This window comes from Rattus norvegicus, chromosome 7 (assembly GCF_036323735.1).
Source record: "Rattus norvegicus strain BN/NHsdMcwi chromosome 7, GRCr8, whole genome shotgun sequence".
Classification (NCBI taxonomy): Eukaryota; Metazoa; Chordata; class Mammalia; order Rodentia; family Muridae; genus Rattus; species Rattus norvegicus.
This window is the reverse complement of record NC_086025.1, coordinates 74,210,976-74,230,878: the sequence shown is the minus strand read 5'-3', so window position 1 is coordinate 74,230,878 and position 19,903 is coordinate 74,210,976.

Below are 19,903 nucleotides of genomic sequence, written 5' to 3'. Positions count from 1 at the left end.
TTACACAATATCTTTCTACAAATCAAACACTACAAAGGATAATAAAGGGTAAAGCCCAACATAAGGAGGCAAGCTATACCCTAGAAGAAGCAAGAAACTAATCGTCTTGGCAACAAAACAAAGAGAAGAAAAGCACACAAACATAACCTCACATCCAAATATGAATATAACAGGAAGCAATAATCACTATTCCTTAATATCTCTCAACATCAATGGCCTCAACTCTCCAATAAAAAGACATAGATTAACAAACTGGATACGCAACGAGGACCCTGCATTCTGCTGCCTACAGGAAACACACCTCAGAGACAAAGACAGACACTACCTCAGAGTGAAAGGCTGGAAAACAACTTTCCAAGCAAATGGTCAGAAGAAGCAAGCTGGAGTAGCCATTCTAATATCAAATAAAATCAATTTCCAACTAAAAGTCATCAAAAAAGATAAGGAAGGACACTTCATATTCATCAAAGGAAAAATCCACCAAGATGAATTCTCAATCCTAAATATCTATGCCCCAAATACAAGGGCACCTACATACGTAAAAGAAACCTTACTAAAGCTCAAAACACACATTGCACCTCACACAATAATAGTGGGAGATTTCAAAACCCCACTCTCATCAATGGACAGATCATGGAAACAGAAATTAAACAGAGATGTAGGCAGACTAAGAGAAGTCATGAGCCAAATGGACTTAATGGATATTTATAGAACATTCTATCCTAAAGCAAAAGGATATACTTTCTTCTCAGCTCCTCATGGTACCTTCTCCAAAATTGACCATATAGTTGGTCAAAAAACGGGCCTCAAGAGGTACAGAAAGATAGAAATAATCCCATGCGTGCTATCAGACCACCACGGCCTAAAACTGGTCTTCAATAACAATAAGGGAAGAATGCCCACATATACGTGGAAATTGAACAATGCTCTACTCAATGATAACCTAGTCAAGGAAGAAATAAAGAAAGAAATTAAAAACTTCTTAGAATTTAATGAAAATGAAGGTACAACATACCCAAACTTATGGGACACAATGAAAGCTGTGCTAAGAGGAAAACTCATAGCGCTGTGTGCCTGCAGAAAGAAACAGGAAAGAGCATATGGCAGCAGCTTGACAGCACACCTAAAAGCTCTAGAACAAAAAGAAGCAAATACACCCAGGAGGAGTAGAAGGCAGGAAATAATCAAACTCAGAGCTGAAATCAACCAAGTAGAAACAAAAAGGACCATAGAAAGAATCAACAGAACCAAAAGTTGGTTCTTTGAGAAAATCAACAAGATAGATAAACCCTTAGCCAGACTAACGAGAGGACCCAGAGAGTGTGTCCAAATTAACAAAATCAGAAATGAAAAGGGAGACATAACTACAGACTCAGAGGAAATTCAAAAAATCATCAGATCTTACTATAAAAGCCTATATTCAACAAAACTTGAAAATCTAATGGAAATGGACAATTTCCTAGACAGATACCAGGTACCGAAATTAAATCAGGAACAGATAAACCAGTTAAACAACCCCATAACTCCTAAGGAAATAGAAGCAGTCATTAAAGGTCTCCCAACCAAAAAGAGCCCAGGTCCAGACGGGTTTAGTGCAGAATTCTATCAAACCTTCATAGAAGACCTCATACCAATATTATCCAAACTATTCCATAAAATTGAAACAGATGGATCACTCCTGAATTCCTTCTATGAAGCCACAATTACTCTTATACCTAAACCACACAAAGACACAACAAAGAAAGAGAACTTCAGACCAATTTCCCTTATGAATATGGACGCAAAAATACTCAATAAAATTCTGGCAAACCAAATACAAGAGCACATCAAAACAATCATCCACCATGATCAAGTAGGCTTCATCCCAGGCATGCAGGGATGGTTTAATATACGGAAAGCCATCAACGTGATCCATTATATAAACAAACTGAAAGAACAGAACCACATGATCATTTCATTAGATGCTGAGAAAGCATTTGACAAAATTCAACACCCCTTCATGATAAAAGTCCTGGAAAGAATAGGAATTCAAGGCCCATACCTAAACATAGTAAGAGCCATATACAGCAAACCAGTTGCTAACATTAAACTAAATGGAGAGAAACTTGAAGCAATCCCACTGAAATCAGGGACTAGACAAGGCTGTCCACTCTCTCCCTACTTATTCAATATAGTTCTTGAAGTTCTAGCCAGAGCAATCAGACAACAAAAGGAGGTCAAGTGGATACAGATCGGAAAAGAAGAAGTCAAAATATCACTATTTGCAGATGATATAATAGTATATTTAAGTGATCCCAAAAGTTCCACCAGAGAACTACTAAAGCTGATAAACAACTTCAGCAAAGTGGCTGGGTATAAAATTAACTCAAATAAATCAGTAACCTTCCTCTATACAAAAGAGAAACAAGCCGAGAAAGAAATTAGGGAAACGACACCCTTCATAATAGACCCAAATAATATAAAGTACCTCGGTGTGACTTTAACCAAGCAAGTAAAAGATCTGTACAATAAGAACTTCAAGACACTGAAGAAGAAAACTGAAGAAGACCTCAGAAGATGGAAAGATCTCCCATGCTCATGGATTGGCAGGATTAATATAGTAAAAATGGCCATTTTACCAAAAGCAATCTACAGATTCAATGCAATCCCCATCAAAATACCAATCCAATTCTTCAAAGAGTTAGACAGAACAATTTGCAAATTCATCTGGAATAACAAAAAACCCAGGATAGCTAAAGCTATCCTCAACAATAAAAGGACTTCAGGGGGAATCACTGTCCCTGAACTCAAGCACTATTACAGAGCAATAGTGATAAAAACTGCATGGTATTGGTACAGAGACCGAAAGATAGACCAATGGAATAGAATTGAAGACCCAGAAATGAACCCACACACCTATGGTCACTTGATTTTTGACAAAGGAGCCAAAACCATCCAATGGAAAAAAGATAGCATTTTCAGCAAATGGTGCTGGTTCAACTGGAGGTCAACATGTAGAAGAATGCAGATCGATCCATGCTTATCACCCTGTACAAAGCTTAAGTCCAAGTGGATCAAGGACCTCCACATCAAACCAGACACACTCAAACTAATAGAAGAAAAACTAGGGAAGCATCTGGAACACATGGGCACTGGAAAAAATTTCCTGAACAAAACACCAATGGCTTACGCTCTAAGATCAAGAATCGACAAATGGGATCTCATAAAACTGCAAAGCTTCTGTAAGGCAAAGGACACTGTGGCTTGGACAAAACGGCAACCAACAGATTGGGAAAAGATCTTTACCAATCCTACAACAGATAGAGGCCTTATATCCAAAATATACAAAGAACTCAAGAAGTTAGACCGCAGGGAAACAAATAACCCTATTAAAAAATGGGGTTCAGAGCTAAACAAAGAATTCACAGCTGAGGAATTCCGAATGGCTGAGAAACACCTAAAGAAATGTTCAACATCTTTAGTCATAAGGGAAATGCAAATCAAAACAACCCTGAGATTTCACCTCACACCAGTGAGAATGGCTAAGATCAAAAACTCAGGTGACAGCAGATGCTGGCGAGGATGTAGAGAAAGAGGAACACTCCTCCATTGTTGGTGGGATTGCAGACTGGTAAAACCATTCTGGAAATCAGTCTGGAGGTTCCTCAGAAAATTGGACATTGAACTGCCTGAGGATCCAGCTATACCTCTCTTGGGCATATACCCAAAAGATGCCTCAACATATAAAAGAGACACGTGCTCCACTATGTTCATTGCAGCCTTATTTATAATAGCCAGAAACTGGAAAGAACCCAGATGCCCTTCAACAGAGGAATGGATACAGAAAATGTGGTACATCTACACAATGGAATATTACTCAGCTATCAAAAACAACGACTTTATGAAATTCGTAGGCAAATGGTTGGAACTGGAAAATATCATCCTGAGTGAGCTAACCCAATCACAGAAAGACATACATGGTATGCACTCATTGATAAGTGGCTATTAGCCCAAATGCTTGAATTACCCTAGATCCCTAGAACAAACGAAACTCAAGACAGATGATCAAAATGTGAATGCTTCACTCCTTCTTTAAATGAGGAAAAAGAATACCCTTGGCAGGGAAGAGAGAGGCAAAGATTAAAACAGAGACTGAAGGAACACCCATTCAGAGCCTGCCCCACATGTGGCCCATACATATACAGCCACCCAATTAGACAAGATGGATGAAGCAAAGAAGTGCAGACCCACAGGAGCCCGATGTAGATCGCTCCTGAGAGACAAAGCCAGAATACAGCAAATACAGAGGCGAATGCCAGCAGCGAACCACTGAACTGAGAATAGGACCCCCGTTGAAGGAATCAGAGAAAGAACTGGAAGAGCTTGAAGGTGCTCGAGACCCCATATGTACAACAATGCCAAGCAACCAGAGCTTCCAGGGACTAAGCCACTACCTAAAGACTATATATGGACTGACCCGGGACTCTGACCTCATAGGTAGCAATGAATATCCTAGTAAGAGCACCAGTGGAAGGGGAAGCCCTGGGTCCTGCTAAGACTGAACCCCCAGTGAACTAGATTATGGGGGGAGGGCGGCAATTGGGGGAGGGTTGGGAGGGGAACACCCATAAGGAAAGGGAGGGGGGAGGGGGATGTTTGCCCGGAAACCGGGAAAGGGAATAACACTTGAAATGTATATAAGAAATACTCAAGTTAATAAAAAAAAAATAAAGTGAACTTAAATGAATTACTTACACTAAAAAAAAAAAAGAAATACTCAAGTTAATAAAGAAAAAAAAAGAATCGACAAATGGGATCTCATAAAACTGCAAAGCTTGTGTAAGGCAAAGGACACTGTGGTTAGGACAAATTGGCAACCAACAGATTGGGAAAAGATCTTTACCAATCCTACAACAGATAGAGGCCTTATATCCAAAATATACAAAGAACTCAAGAAGTTAGACCGCAGGGAAACAAATAACCCTATTAAAAAATGGGGTTCAGAGCTAAACAAAGAATTCACAGCTGAGGAATTCCGAATGGCTGAGAAACACCTAAAGAAATGTTCAACATCTTTAGTCATAAGGGAAATGCAAATCAAAACAACCCTGAGATTTCACCTCACACCAGTGAGAATGGCTAAGATCAAAAACTCAGGTGACAGCAGATGCTGGCGAGGATGTGGAGAAAGAGGAACACTCCTCCATTGTTGGTGGGATTGCAGACTGGTAAAACCATTCTGGAAATCAGTCTGGAGGTTCCTCAGAAAATTGGACATTGAACTGCCTGAGGATCCAGCTATACCTCTCTTGGGCATATACCCAAAAGATGCCTCAACATATAAAAGAGACACGTGCTCCACTATGTTCATTGCAGCCTTATTTATAATAGCCAGAAACTGGAAAGAACCCAGATGCCCTTCAACAGAGGAATGGATAAAGAAAATGTGGTACATCTACACAATGGAATATTACTCAGCTATCAAAAACAACGACTTTATGAAATTCGTAGGCAAATGGTTGGAACTGGAAAATATCATCCTGAGTGAGCTAACCCAATCACAGAAAGACATACATGGTATGCACTCATTGATAAGTGGCTATTAGCCCAAATGCTTGAATTACCCTAGATCCCTAGAACAAACGAAACTCAAGACAGATGATCAAAATGTGAATGCTTCACTCCTTCTTTAAATGAGGAAAAAGAATACCCTTGGCAGGGAAGAGAGAGGCAAAGATTAAAACAGAGACTGAAGGAACACCCATTCAGAGCCTGCCCCACATGTGGCCCATACATATACAGCCACCCAATTAGACAAGATGGATGAAGCAAAGAAGTGCAGACCCACAGGAGCCCGATGTAGATCGCTCCTGAGAGACAAAGCCAGAATACAGCAAATACAGAGGCGAATGCCAGCAGCGAACCACTGAACTGAGAATAGGACCCCCGTTGAAGGAATCAGAGAAAGAACTGGAAGAGCTTGAAGGTGCTCGAGACCCCATATGTACAACAATGCCAAGCAACCAGAGCTTCCAGGGACTAAGCCACTACCTAAAGACTATACATAGACTGACCCGGGACTCTGACCTCATAGGTAGCAATGAATATCCTAGTAAGAGCACCAGTGGAAGGGGAAGCCCTGGGTCCTGCTAAGACTGAACCCCCAGTGAACTAGATTATGGGGGGAGGGCGGCAATTGGGGGAGGGTTGGGAGGGGAACACCCATAAGGAAAGGGAGGGGGGAGGGGGATGTTTGCCCGGAAACCGGGAAAGGGAATAACACTTGAAATGTATATAAGAAATACTCAAGTTAATAAAAAAAAAATAAAGTGAACTTAAATGAATTACTTACACTAAAAAAAAAAGAAATACTCAAGTTAATAAAGAAAAAAAAAGAATCGACAAATGGGATCTCATAAAACTGCAAAGCTTCTGTAAGGCAAAGGACACTGTGGTTAGGACAAATCGGCAACCAACAGATTGGGAAAAGATCTTTACCAATCCTACAACATATAGAGGCCTTATATCCAAAATATACAAAGAACTCAAGAAGTTAGACCGCAGGGAGACAAATAACCTTATTAAAAAATGGGGTTCAAAGCTAAACAAAGAATTCACAGCTGAGGAATAACAAATGGCTGAGAAACACCTAAAGAAATGTTCAACATCTTTAGTCATAAGGGAAATGCAAATCAAAACAACCCTGAGATTTCACCTCACACCAGTGAGAATGGCTAAGATCAAAAACTCAGGTGACAGCAGATGCTGGCGAGGATGTGGAGAAAGAGGAACACTCCTCCATTGTTGGTGGGATTGCAGACTGGTAAAACCATTCTGGAAATCAGTCTGGAGGTTCCTCAGAAAATTGGACATTGAACTGCCTGAGGATCCAGCTATACCTCTCTTGGGCATATACCCAAAAGATGCCTCAACATATAAAAGAGACACGTGCTCCACTATGTTCATTGCAGCCTTATTTATAATAGCCAGAAGCTGGAAAGAACCCAGATGCCCTTCAACAGAGGAATGGATACAGAAAATGTGGTACATCTACACAATGGAATATTACTCAGCTATCAAAAACAATGCCTTTATGAAATTCATAGGCAAATGGTTGGAACTGGAAAATATCATCCTGAGTGAGGTAACCCAATCACAGAAAAACACACATGGTATGCACTCATTGATAAGTGGCTATTAGCCCAAATGCTTGAATTACCCTAGATGCCTAGAACAAATGAAACTCAAGACGGATGATCAAAATGTGAATGCTTCACTCCTTCTTTAAAAGGAGAACAAGAGTACCCTTGGCAGGGAATAGAGAGGCAAAGATTAAAACAGACACAGAAGGAATACCCATTCAGAGCCTGCCCCACATGTGGCCCATACATATACAGCCACCCAATTAGACAAGATGGATGAAGCAAAGAAGTGCCTACCGACAGGAGCCGGATATAGATCGCTCCTGAGAGACACAGCCAGAATACAGCAAACACAGAGGCGTATGCCAGCAGCAAACCACTGAACTGAGAATAGGACCCCCGTTGAAGGAATCAGAGAAAGAACTGGAAGAGCTTGAAGGGGCTCGAGACCCCATATGAACAACAATGCCAAGCAACCAGAGCTTCCAGGGACTAAGCCACTACCTAAAGACTATACATGGACTGACCCGGGACTCTGACCTCATAGGTAGCAATGAATATCCTAGTAAGAGCACCAGTGGAAGGGGAAGCCCTGGGTCTTGCTAAGACTGAACCCCCAGTGAACTAGATTGTTGGGGGGAGGGCAAACGGGGGGGAGGATGGGGAGGGGAACACCCATAAAAAAGGGGAGGGGGGAGAGGGATGTTTGCCCGGAAACCGGGAAAGGGAATAACACTCGAAATGTATATAGGAAATACTCAAGTTAATAAAAAAAAAAAAAAAGAAAAAAAGAAAAATGAGAATAATAAAAAAAGCCTTACACTTTAAAAAAATTTTTTAATTGCTATTGAAATATACTTACATCATTTCCCCACTCATTTCACCTGCTAAGCCCTCACACGGATTCCCTCAAACGCTTCCCAATGCCCCACATTGCCTCTCAAATTAATTTTTCTTTATTATTTTCATATATACAAAATACAAATAGAACCTGCCTAGTATGTTTAGTATTATGTATGTATATATAATTTCAAGCCTGAGCACTTGGTATTCAGTTAGGAGACTCATGTCTGGGAAGGACTGATTTTCCCTCCTTGAGTAGTCTGTAGATCTTTGTCTAAAGTAGGACCCCTTGAGTTTCCTCCATTCCATTTCACGCTCCAACCACCCTTGCTTCCCCACTGCCATGGTCTGTGAGACAAAACAAACTCTCAAGTTGCTTTTGACAGATATAACATTTTGTCACAGAAACTTGTAAGTAATTAATGTAGTTCTTGTTTGAGATACTAGGGGTTAGGATTTTAACATAAAAATAAGGGGGCAGTTATAGTGTAACCTTTCATCTGAGAGTTTAAAAAGCAACAACGTTTAGTTATTTTATAGATGGAAAATTATGAAACAGTTAATATTAAGTATATTTAGGAAGAGTTATGGACTAAAATGTGACAGATATAAGGATATAAACCTTCAAGCTTCAAATCCAACAACCATCTCCCGAGACAGGGCCACTAGCTATGGACCAAACATTTAAACCCTATGTCTGTCCGGGATATTTCACATTCAAACCATTACAATAAAATACCATCTTATATAGCAAGAGTCAAGAAACAAAATTTGAAGCTGATATATTTCAAATAAAAGTGTTATTTAGAGAAGAGTGGAGTTATGTGAGATCATCACAAAACTGACTGTGGTCTCTCCAGGGAAGACGCGGATTGGATAGCGCATCCCAGGACTTTAGCTTTTAATTTTAAGCACTACTGAGCTATTTAATTAAAAAAATTTAAGAAAGAACCAAATAACCAGATAAGGTAATTTATTGATTATACATTAATTTATTCTATGACATGGTCTAGAATCAAGAATCAAATATGACTGCAAAATAAGAAAACCCTTCTGAGAGTAAGCAATTTCTTTTTGTAAAAAGAATTTTTATTCCTATCATATTTTAAGATGTAACAGGGAACTGCCAGAGAGAAAAATAAAATTCTTAGGAGTTCCAGGAGACATTTTAAACTTAGTACTGAGGGGAAATTTGGGATATTTATGAAGTTTATTTAAGCTCTTGAAAGCATGAACTTAAGTCAGCATGGATTTAAGTCTGCACTGTATCTATACACTGTATGCCTTTCTTACTCTATCCTTCATCTCAGTTAAGTCTACTGTGGGTTTCTCAGAGGACTGGGTTGCTTAGGCCTGATGGGAGTCAGAGGTTCTTCATTCCTGAGACCCCGAATATGTTAACAGCTTCCTTACCATGTCTTCTTGAACAGTGCTTGGAAGAACCTTGCTTGTTCCTATGAATCCAGGGCACTTGGAGTGAGAGGCTAGAGAGTCCTCCATTTTCCATCAAGAAAGACAGGACAGGAAGAGTGGAGGAGTGGAGGAGAGACTGAACTTGTGAGTCTGTGCCTTTGTTGCCCTTTATTGCCTGAGAACCTTCTTGTGAAATGAGCTCACCTCCAAGAAGCTTTCCGGGACAAAGCAGAGCCAAGGTCTGTGGTTTGGCTGAGTCAGACAGGGACGCCACTACCCTTTCTATTTTATGATATGATTCTCATCCTCACCATCAGCAACATTTAAATATTTAATTATGAATTATTTCTATAGCAGTTAAGAAATGTTGGGGACCAGAAGCTGGCAACAGTTAGTCTTTTAAAATGAAAAGCTAACAAACAAAACAAGACAAATGAACAATAAAATCCCAAAGAATAGTAAGGTCTAGAAAGATATGTGAGAACCAAAACAAACTTGTTTCTGGGCCAGATTATGATTAGAAGTTGGCTATTCATCTTATTTCTTTACTTAAGGGAAATATGCAGAGGCTACAGTACCAAACGGGAGACCAAAGGACAACTTGTATGAGTTGGTTCTCATCTCCAGTCATGTAGAACACAGATGTTGGACTCAGGTCATCAGGCTTATGGCAAGTACCTCTACATACTGAGTCATCTTGTCACCTACTGATTAAAAACTTTAAGAAAAATAAAGAGGAAGATAAATGGGCAGAAGGTTTTTGATTTGGTTTCTGGTTGGAAAATAAGATAATAACAGTTCCTTCTAATTATAATATTCAGGAAATTGTTTACAAAATCACCATGGCATATGTTCCTGTTCCTATGGCTATGACTGATTTATAAATGGAGAAAATAGAAGTATTTCCCAGGGGATCTAAACTAGCGTGCAGGAGAAGCTGGAATTAAACCTTAGGAGACTGACATCATCAAAGTACTGCCCACCACTGTGCTATATGATCACAGAGAATAAGGCAGATATTCAGGGTCAAAATGATTTCTAAAACACAATGTAGAGACTAATGAACCATGGGGAGACCAGTTCTGATGCGTACATCTTTTTTTCCCCATCTATATTAAATTGGGTATTTCTTATTTACATTTCAAATGTTATTCCTTTACCCGATTTCCATGCCAACATCCCCCAACCCCTCCCTCTCCCATTCTATATTGGAGTTCCCCTCCCCATCCTCCCCCCATTACCACCCTCTCCACAAGAATCCCGTTCACTGGGGGTCCAGCCTTGGCAGGACCAAGGGCTTCCCCTTCCACTGGTGCCCTTACTAGGCTACTCATTGCTACCTATGAGGTTGGAGCCCAGGGTCAGTCCATGTATAGTCTTTGAGTAGTGCCTTAGTCCCTGGAAGCTCTGGTTGGTTGGCATTGTTGTTCATATGGGGTCTCAAGCCCCTTCAAGCTCTTTCAGTCCTTTCTCTGATTCCTTCAACAGGGGTCCCGTTCTCAGTTCATTGGTTTGCTGCTGGCATTTGCCTATGTATTTGCTGTATTCTGGCTGTGTCTCTCAGGAGAGATCTACACCCAGTTCCTGTCAGCCTACACTTCTTTGCTTCATCCATCTTATCTAGTTTGGTGGCTGTATATGTATGGGCCACATGTAGGGCAGGCTCTGGATGGGTGTTCCTTCTGCCTCTGTTCTACACTTTGCCTCCCTATCCCCGCCCAAGGGTACTCTTGTTCCCCTTTTAAAGAAGGAGTGAAGCACCCGCATTTTGTCATCCTTTTTGAGTTTCATGTATTCTGTGCTGATGCGTACAACTTATACACCAGTGGTCAGGGTTCCTCGAGGAAGAGGGGTTGTAAGAGTCAGAACACCAGGAAGTCTGCTGTGAAACAGGCTGTCTGAGAACTGGAACAAGAGCCACATTGATGGGCATGTTCACATGGAAGGGGGGCAATTTCATAGGGTGTGACCTCTAGACAAAGAACTACAGCCACCTACTGATTGCTGGGAGGAGAATTAGCTTCTCCCAGGTATGAGTCTCTTACTGGTTATTCAATACACAGTGGTCAGCTCTGAAACCATCTATGCACAAACAACAAAAATACACCCAGCATGTTGAATTTATACACATATTTATGCATACACATACAAGTCTGGACGGCATAAAGAGACTCCTAATTCATGAAATATTACCATTGCATATATCTATTCTTACAAAAAATTGAGATCACATTGTTATTGAGTAATTTTCATCAAGGATGCTTACTTGGTATGTTTTTCAATTTAAAAAAAAACCCTTTTCTCAGGAACACAACAATAACAGTGTTAAAGTATGCTAATTTACTTGTATTTATTATTCAAATATGCTCATTTTATGAACAATAATTTGCTGATTATTATAACGGTTACTCTGAATTTTCTGCTATCTATAAATTAGCTGATGAATGATTTAATTCCAATTCGTTTAACTTCAAGGTGATTCTCATAAGGAGTGTTGAGAAGTTCTAAGAACAAAAATACAAAAAATGTTCTTGAATGGAGCTTATATAAGTATGGTGCACAGAGGGTTTTACCTGGAACCTGTGCTGGACACTTGCTGGTTGATGCTCCAGGGAAACAGCCACATCACCAGAAGTTTCCTTATACTTAGCTCTCACCTCTCTAGTCTAAATCGTCCCATGGCTCCTGCTCCTCTTCAGCCATATATCAGCTGTACCCAAGAGGAGAGGGCAAGGAAAGCTGTAGGTAGATGGGTAGAGATTTTACTTAAATTGATCCACAGGGCATCAGGCTGAACATCTGAACTAAATATAAATAAGTCTTTTAGACAATCAATGAAAATATGCAAATAAACTCCATTACCCAGAGTCTTAGTAAGTTCTCAAATGGGGACATCATTTCCATACAAAATCCCTACACCCAGCAGCATGTGACCTCAAGGAAAGAAGGTAATAGTCTCTGCTTCTCATGATCCAGAAATTACTAGAAAGACAACACTTGAAAAATATAAATCGACCAGCATTCTCCTTTATTAAAAGTGCAACTGCAGACAAAATATAATTAATAGAATTTAACTGAGCAAAGAGCAGTGAATTTCAGAGCCTCCAGCAATAGAATTGGAACAGAACAACTCCAGAGCTGCTGCATGGTTGAACTTACTTATGATCAGAGAGCCAAAGCTCGTGTGCAGAAGTAAGACGTGATGGGGTTCAGAGGAGGAACGTGTGCCACCCCAGCTGCTGTTACAGACAGAGGATCAGCTTTCGCTTCCTAAGCAGTTTCCATTGAGGTTGTCAGGTGGCTCATTGGTTTGTGTGGATACGTAGGACTAGATAAGAGTGTTGGAAGTGAATTGTAGTATGATTTGACAGTGTACATCCTCCTTAGTACTGTCAGAAAAGGAAAGTCAAGGGCTTATAGTCAGGAAGACAGTTGTCTGGAATTTCAATCAAGTTGGACTTTGAAGACTAATAATTGCTATGGGAAAGGAGAAAGGTGAGAATAAATGTGTTCCCTTTCGAGACAAACAGGAGCAGGACATACCATTTCCATTCACCACATAGGGCAGAACTTACCCACACTACAGAACGCTTCAAAGGCGTTTGGTCGTCAAGCATCCAAGGAGACCTCAGACTCATGCTTGTTATTCTCCAAATAGGACACCCAGTGATTTCCTCTGAATACTCCATCACCATAGAGTCTGCCAGGTTTGACAACACACAGGTAGACTGTAGCCTATGCTGATGGATCTGACCACGTCCTTTCACACTCTAGGCTCCATTCAGATCCTGCAGCCTTGACTGAGTGCTCCTAGACAGAGAATGTATTACCTCAACTCTCAAAACTTGCAGTGGTTCCTCCAACCTTTTAGTTCTTTCATGGTGGCACTGACCCTAGCCTGTCCCTATCTACCTATCTATCTATCTATCTATCTATCTATCTATCTATCTATCTATCTATCTATAGATATAGATATAGATATAAGTATAGATATAGATGATATAGATATAGATATGTAAAACCAGGGAGAAAACAGTTTGTACTAGTTATAGGCAAAAGAAACATCAAATTGCTGACTCACCCACCAGACATGCAGTATAACTGGGGGGTGGGGGATGATTAAGTGAGAGAGAATATGATCTGAATGTATTTACCACATGGCTCATTGTTTTTGGTTATCACCGACCTGGCAGGCTCTTAGAGATCTCTACTTGTAAACAATGTTGGTAATGTCTTCCAAGTGTCTGTTGGAAGGAAGTAAAACTGAGAAAGGAAACAGAAGAACATAGAACACTTGTTTAACAATGGCAGGCATTTGAAGCTGTAGAGACACACTGGCCTGGTACCAAACACGGACACAAATGTAGAAGTGCAGTCAAAGAGAAATTTGCCTATGGCTGTCTTTAAATGAAACAACATCTGTAAAAGTACATATTGAAAGTAAGTCCAATTCACATTGGACTTCATAGTTCTGCAGATCTACTTGGTGAGCTTTATATTTTTATATGAAAACATACAGAATCAACCAAATTTATATTCAAAACCTGAACTTTCAGGCAGAAAAAAATAAAATAAGGAAAAAGTGAATTCCTGTCTATTCATGCCCTTGTCTTCAACATCCAGCTAACTAAGCTTTGTCTGACTGAATCTTGGTGAAGGGTGAAACATCCTATGTGAGTGTAGTTTCTCCAAGTACTGAGTCACAACTGCTGAGATAGATAACGTCCACAAGTGTGTAGCTGTAGGTCGACGTCAAGGCGGTACATGATTGGACAGCAGAGAGTGGGGCTGGAGAGAGGAGGAAGGAGGGGCATCAAGATGGAGTCTAAGGAGGAGGATGGTTCAGATTTAGGTGAACTAGATCGATTTTATCTTGTCTAGGTGGGCGGTTAATATCTATCAGTTGGCAATGAATTTATTGTGTGGATGAATTGTGGGTTAAGAATTTAACGTGTAAATCTAATTGCTAAATTATCGTTTTCTGGAGCTTCGATTTACAGGGCTAAAGAGGACAGTGTGTGAAAGAAACGGCTGAGAGGCAGTTGGAGCGTGCTAATCTGGTTCTGTTGCCTGCGCGGAGTGAGAAAGCGCAGGACCTGCAGAACGAGATAGGGGACCGCATGGAGAGGGTGGCTAAAAGGGAGACAGCTGGGAGTGGGTGGCTTGAGGACCATGTGGCAGAGTAGCAGCCAGAGTGAGCAGATCAGGCTTGTGGGAACTAATAGCAAACGATCTTCTTTAATTTTTACCACAACATGCAACCCTCAGGACAAAGATACCCAGAATAACAACCACTGCCAAGCCCTGTAGGACAAAGGCCCTGTAAGGTGTTCTGAGCACCAGCTTCATGTTCTGGTCCCTCGACTCTCTGACCAGTCAACCAGATGATCAAGACAAAAACCTGAATGGACAGGAACTTAGGTTTTTTTTTTTTCTTCTTCTTCCTAAAAGCTTAGTTTTTGAATAGAAGTTTAGTTGACTCTATATATTTTCAAATAAAAATATGAAGCTCACCAAGTAGAAATGCAGAACTGTGAAGGCCAGTGTAGTTGTAAACTGGTAGGCCATTTTTGATGTGTACTTTAACATATGTTGTTTCACCAAAAGAAAGCAATAAAAATGGCATTTATTTCATGTACATAACTTTATATTTAACTTAAACTCATTGCTTAGAGTGCTTGTTTGAAACAAGGATCAAGGATATTTGCCCTTAAAAGCTCTCCAGAATATTAAAACCTTTAAAAAAACATTATTACTGAAAAATAGAGGCCTATATTATATTGCAGATGACAATAAAATTTAAAACATGGTGATTACTGAGAAACCCTCTTAAAATTCAGAATTGATTAATCATAATGAGTGGACATTCCTACATTGTTTAGTTAGTTTATACAGCAATGAATGTGAAGTTTCATGTGTGTCTATTGATTGGTTTTTAGTAGTCAAACTATACCACATGCCTCACTGATGTGGTGATATACCTGAACAGAGTAGCTTAAGGAAGGGCTCATATGTGTTTACTGTTGAGGGGAAGTTCATCATAATGGGAAAAATGGTGACAGGAGGGTGAGGTTGGTGGGCATACGTGTCCATAGTCTTAGGAAACAGAGAGCCTGTCCTTAGTTTTCCTTTCCTCTGTTTTACTCAAACCTAAGACCCCAGTCCATGATGGAAGGGTGCCAGGTTCACTTAATGTGCATCTTTTCACTTCAATTAACCTAACCTAGTTAATCCCATACAAGCATGACCAGAAGTTCATCTCTTAGGTAGTCTAGATACTGTCTGGTTGATGATATTTACCATCACATAAGTATTCAATATTCACTCATCAAGAAATTTCTTTAATATCATCATGGGACAAAAACATTGTTTTCGGGGTTGGGGATTTAGCTCAGTGGTAGAGCGGTAGAGCGCTTGCCTAGGAAGCGCAAGGCCCTGGGTTCGGTCCCCAGCTCCAAAAAAAAGAACCAAAAAAAAAAAACCCATTGTTTTCATATACAGATCCAATTTGCCAGTTATTCCTCTTTTGTTCATTTCACAAAGCCAATTATTTTTTCAAAGATAATGCATTTATAAACACAGAAATGGTTACAACAAAGTTGGCCATGATATGCAGGTATATCTATCCATGTCCAGCATCTGACCATGGCACCTAGGTAGGGCGGCTAAGTCTAATCCTGCATGTGCTCTGAATTCTCCCTTCTCTGCAAAAACCCAGATGGTATTGCAAAGAACACAGCTAACATGGCTTCCAGAGTTCTTTGGACTGGGATAGTGAGGCTGAGTATATAGGCCCTTGATTGGCAGAGAAGGAAGGAGGTTGTAAAAAAAAAAAAAACAAAACAAAACCATAACTCACACTCTTTTTTTTTTTCATGGTTTTCTTTCCCTATTATTTTTTTCCTTTTTTACTATATTTGCCAGTTCTCTATGATGCGCCTGAACTTCTGGCTTTGAACGCAGTCTTGCCATCCAATCTGTGAGTACAGAACTGTAAAGGCCTGCGTGCTGCTGACTCAGCAGCTATGCTGATGGTTTCTGTGGAAACACAGAGGCCATTTATCAATAACTGTCCTCACGTTGTCAGGGCTCTTGCTGAGGTTTGACCTCCTACAATGCCTACCCCCTTCTCCCTATCTCCTTCCTCTGCGGATCATCCAGACACCATCATCCCTGGCTTTCCCTCTACACCATCATTCCAACTGCTTGCCCACCGCTCACCTTTCTGTTTTCAAATTGTTTTTAACAGAGCTACCAGAATGCCTTTTCTAACCAGTCACCACAGATCTTTGACTTATCTAAGTTCCCATGATCCCCTTCATCTCCAGGGTCTGTGGAAACACCTTATGGAGGCACGCAGGGAATTCCGTGCTCTGCTGACTGCTGGCCTTATCTCTCACCATCTCTCAAGCTTGTCTTCCATATTGGACTTCCTCAGGCCCCTTTATTTTGTTATGTTCTGGTTGGTGGCCGAATTGTTACATGTGTGATTAGGTAGAGTTTCAGTCTGGTCTGTCAGATATCATCTGCCTATTCAAACAGCCACTCTTCCTTTTCTACCTAAAAAAAAAAAAAAAAAAAAAAAACTCCTGTTCTCAAGAAAGGAAAGTCTAAGTCCTGGCCTGGAGGTAGGAGTACAGCCCCATGTGGGCTATTGGTTGGTTAGGGAAACCTTGAGACGCCTCAACTTCTTCTTTTTTTTTTTTTTACTTTTTTTTTTTTATTAACAAGTATTTCTTATTTACATTTCAAGTGTTATTCCCTTTCCCGGTTTGCAGGCAAACATCCCCCTCCCCCCTCCCTTTCCTTATGGGTGTTCCCCTCCCAACCCTCCCCCCATTGCCGCCCTCCCCCCATAGACTAGTTCACTGGGGGTTCAGTCTTAGCAGGACCCAGGGCTTCCCCTTCCACTGGTGCTCTTACTAGGATATTCATTGCTACCTATGAGGTCAGAGTCCAGGGTCAGTCCATATATAGTCTTTAGGTAGTGGCTTAGTCCCTGGAAGCTCTGGTTGCTTGGCATTGTTGTACATATGGGGTCTCGAGCCCCTTCAAGCTCTTCCAGTTCTTTCTCTGATTCCTTCAATAGGGGACCTATTCTCAAGTTCAGTGGTTTGCTGCTGGCATTCGCCTCTGTATTGCTGTATTCTGGTTTTGTCTCTCAGGAGCGATCTACATCCGGCTCCTGTCGGCCTGCAATTCTTTGCTTCATCCATCTTGTCTAATTGGGTGGCTGTATATGTATGGGCCACATGTGGGGCAGGCTCTGAATGGGTGTTCCTTCAGTCTCTGTTTTAATCTTTGCCTCTCTCTTCCCTGCCAAGGGTATTCTTGTTCCCCTTTTAGAGAAGGAGTGAAGCATTCACATTTTGATCATCTGTCTTGAGTTTCATTTGTTCTAGGCATCTAGGGTAATTCAAGCATTTGGGCTAATAGCCACTTATCAATGAGTGCATACCATGTATGTCTTTCTGTGATTGGGTTAGCTCACTCAGGATGATATTTTCCAGTTCCAACCATTTGCCTACGAATTTCATAAAGCCGTTGTTTTTGATAGCTGAGTAATATTCCATTGTGTAGATGTACCACATTTTCTGTATCCATTCCTCTGTTGAAGGGCATCTGGGTTCTTTCCAGCTTCTGACTATTATAAATAAGGCTGCGATGAACATAGTGGAGCACGTGACTTTTTTATATGTTGGGGCATCTTTTGGGTATATGCCCAAGAGAGGTATAGCTGGATCCTCAGGCAGTTCAACGTCCAATTTTCTGAGGAACCTCCAGACTGATTTCCAGAATGGTTGTACCAATCTGCAACCCCACCAACAATGGAGGAGTGTTCCTCTTTCTCCGCATCCTCTCCAGCATCTGCTGTCACCTGAGTTTTTGATCTTAGCCATTCTCACTGGTGTGAGGTGAAATCTCAGGGTTGTTTTGATTTGCATTTCCCTTATTACTAAAGATGTTGAACATTTCTTTAGGTGTTTCTCAGCCATTCGGCATTCCTCAGCTGTGAATTGTTTGTTTAGCTCTGAACCCCATTTTTTTTAATATGTTTTTTTTTTTTATTAACTTGAGTATTTCTTATATACATTTCGAGTGTTATTCCCTTTCCCGGTTTCCAGGCAAACATCCCCCTCCCCCCTCCCCTTCCTTATGGGTGTTCCCCTCCCAACCCTCCCACCATTGCCGCCCTCCCCCCATAGACTAGTTCACTGGGGGTTCAGTCTTAGCAGGACCCAGGGCTTCCCCTTCCACTGGTGCTCTTACTAGGATATTCATTGCTACCTATGGGGTCAGAGTCCAGGGTCAGTCCATGTATAGTCTTTAGGTAGTGGCTTAGTCCCTGGAAGCTCTGGTTGCTTGGCATTGTTGTACTTTTGGGGTCTCGAGCCCCTTCAAGCTCTTCCAGTTCTTTCTCTGATTCCTTCAATAGGGGACCTATTCTCAGTTCAGTGGTTTGCTGCTGGCATTCGCCTCTGTATTTGCTGTATTCTGGCTGTGTCTCTCAGGAGCGATCTACATCCGGCTCCTGTCGGTCTGCACTTCTTTGCTTCATCCATCTAGTCCAATTGGGTGGCTGTATGTGTATGGGCCAAATGTGGGACAGGCTCTGAATGGGTGTTCCTTCAGTCTCTGTTTTAATCTTTGCCTCTCCCTTCCCTGCCAAGGGTATTCTTTTTCCTCATTTAAAGAAGGAGTGAAGCATTCACATTTTGATCATCCGTCTTGAGTTTCGTTTGTTCTAGGGATCTAGGGTAATTCAAGCATTTGGGATAATAGCCACTTATCAATGAGTGCATACCATGTATGTCTTTCTGTGATTGGGTTAGTTCACTCAGGATGATATTTTCCAGTTCCAACCATTTGCCTACGAATTTCATAAACTCGTTGTTTTTGATAGCTGAGTCGTATTCCATTGTGTAGATGTACCACATTTTCTGTATCCATTCCTCTGTTGAAGGGCATCTGGGTTCTTTCCATTTTCTGGCTATTATAAATAAGGCTGCGATGAACATAGTGGAGCACGTGTCTCTTTTATATGTTGAGGCATCTTTTGGGTATATGCCCAAGAGAGGTATAGCTGGATCCTCAGGCAGTTCAATGTCCAATTTTCTGAGGAACCTCCAGACTGATTTCCAGAATGGTTTTACCAGTCTGCAATCCCACCAACAATGGAGGAGTGTTCCTCTTTCTCCACAACCTCGCCAGCATCTGCTGTCACCTGAGTTTTTAATCTTAGCCAATCGCACTGGTGTGAGGTGAAATCTCAGGGTTGTTTTGATTTGCATTTCCCTTATGACTAAAGATGTTGAACATTTCTTTAGGTGTTTCTCAGCCATTCGGCATTCCTCAGCTGTGAATTCTTTGTTTAGCTCTGAACCCCATTTTTTAATAGGGTTATTTGTTTCCCTGCGGTCTAACTTCTTGAGTTCTTTGTATATTTTGGATATAAGGCCTCTATCTGTTGTAGGGTTGGTAAAGATCTTTTCCCAATCTGTTGGTTGCCGTTTTGTCCTAACCAC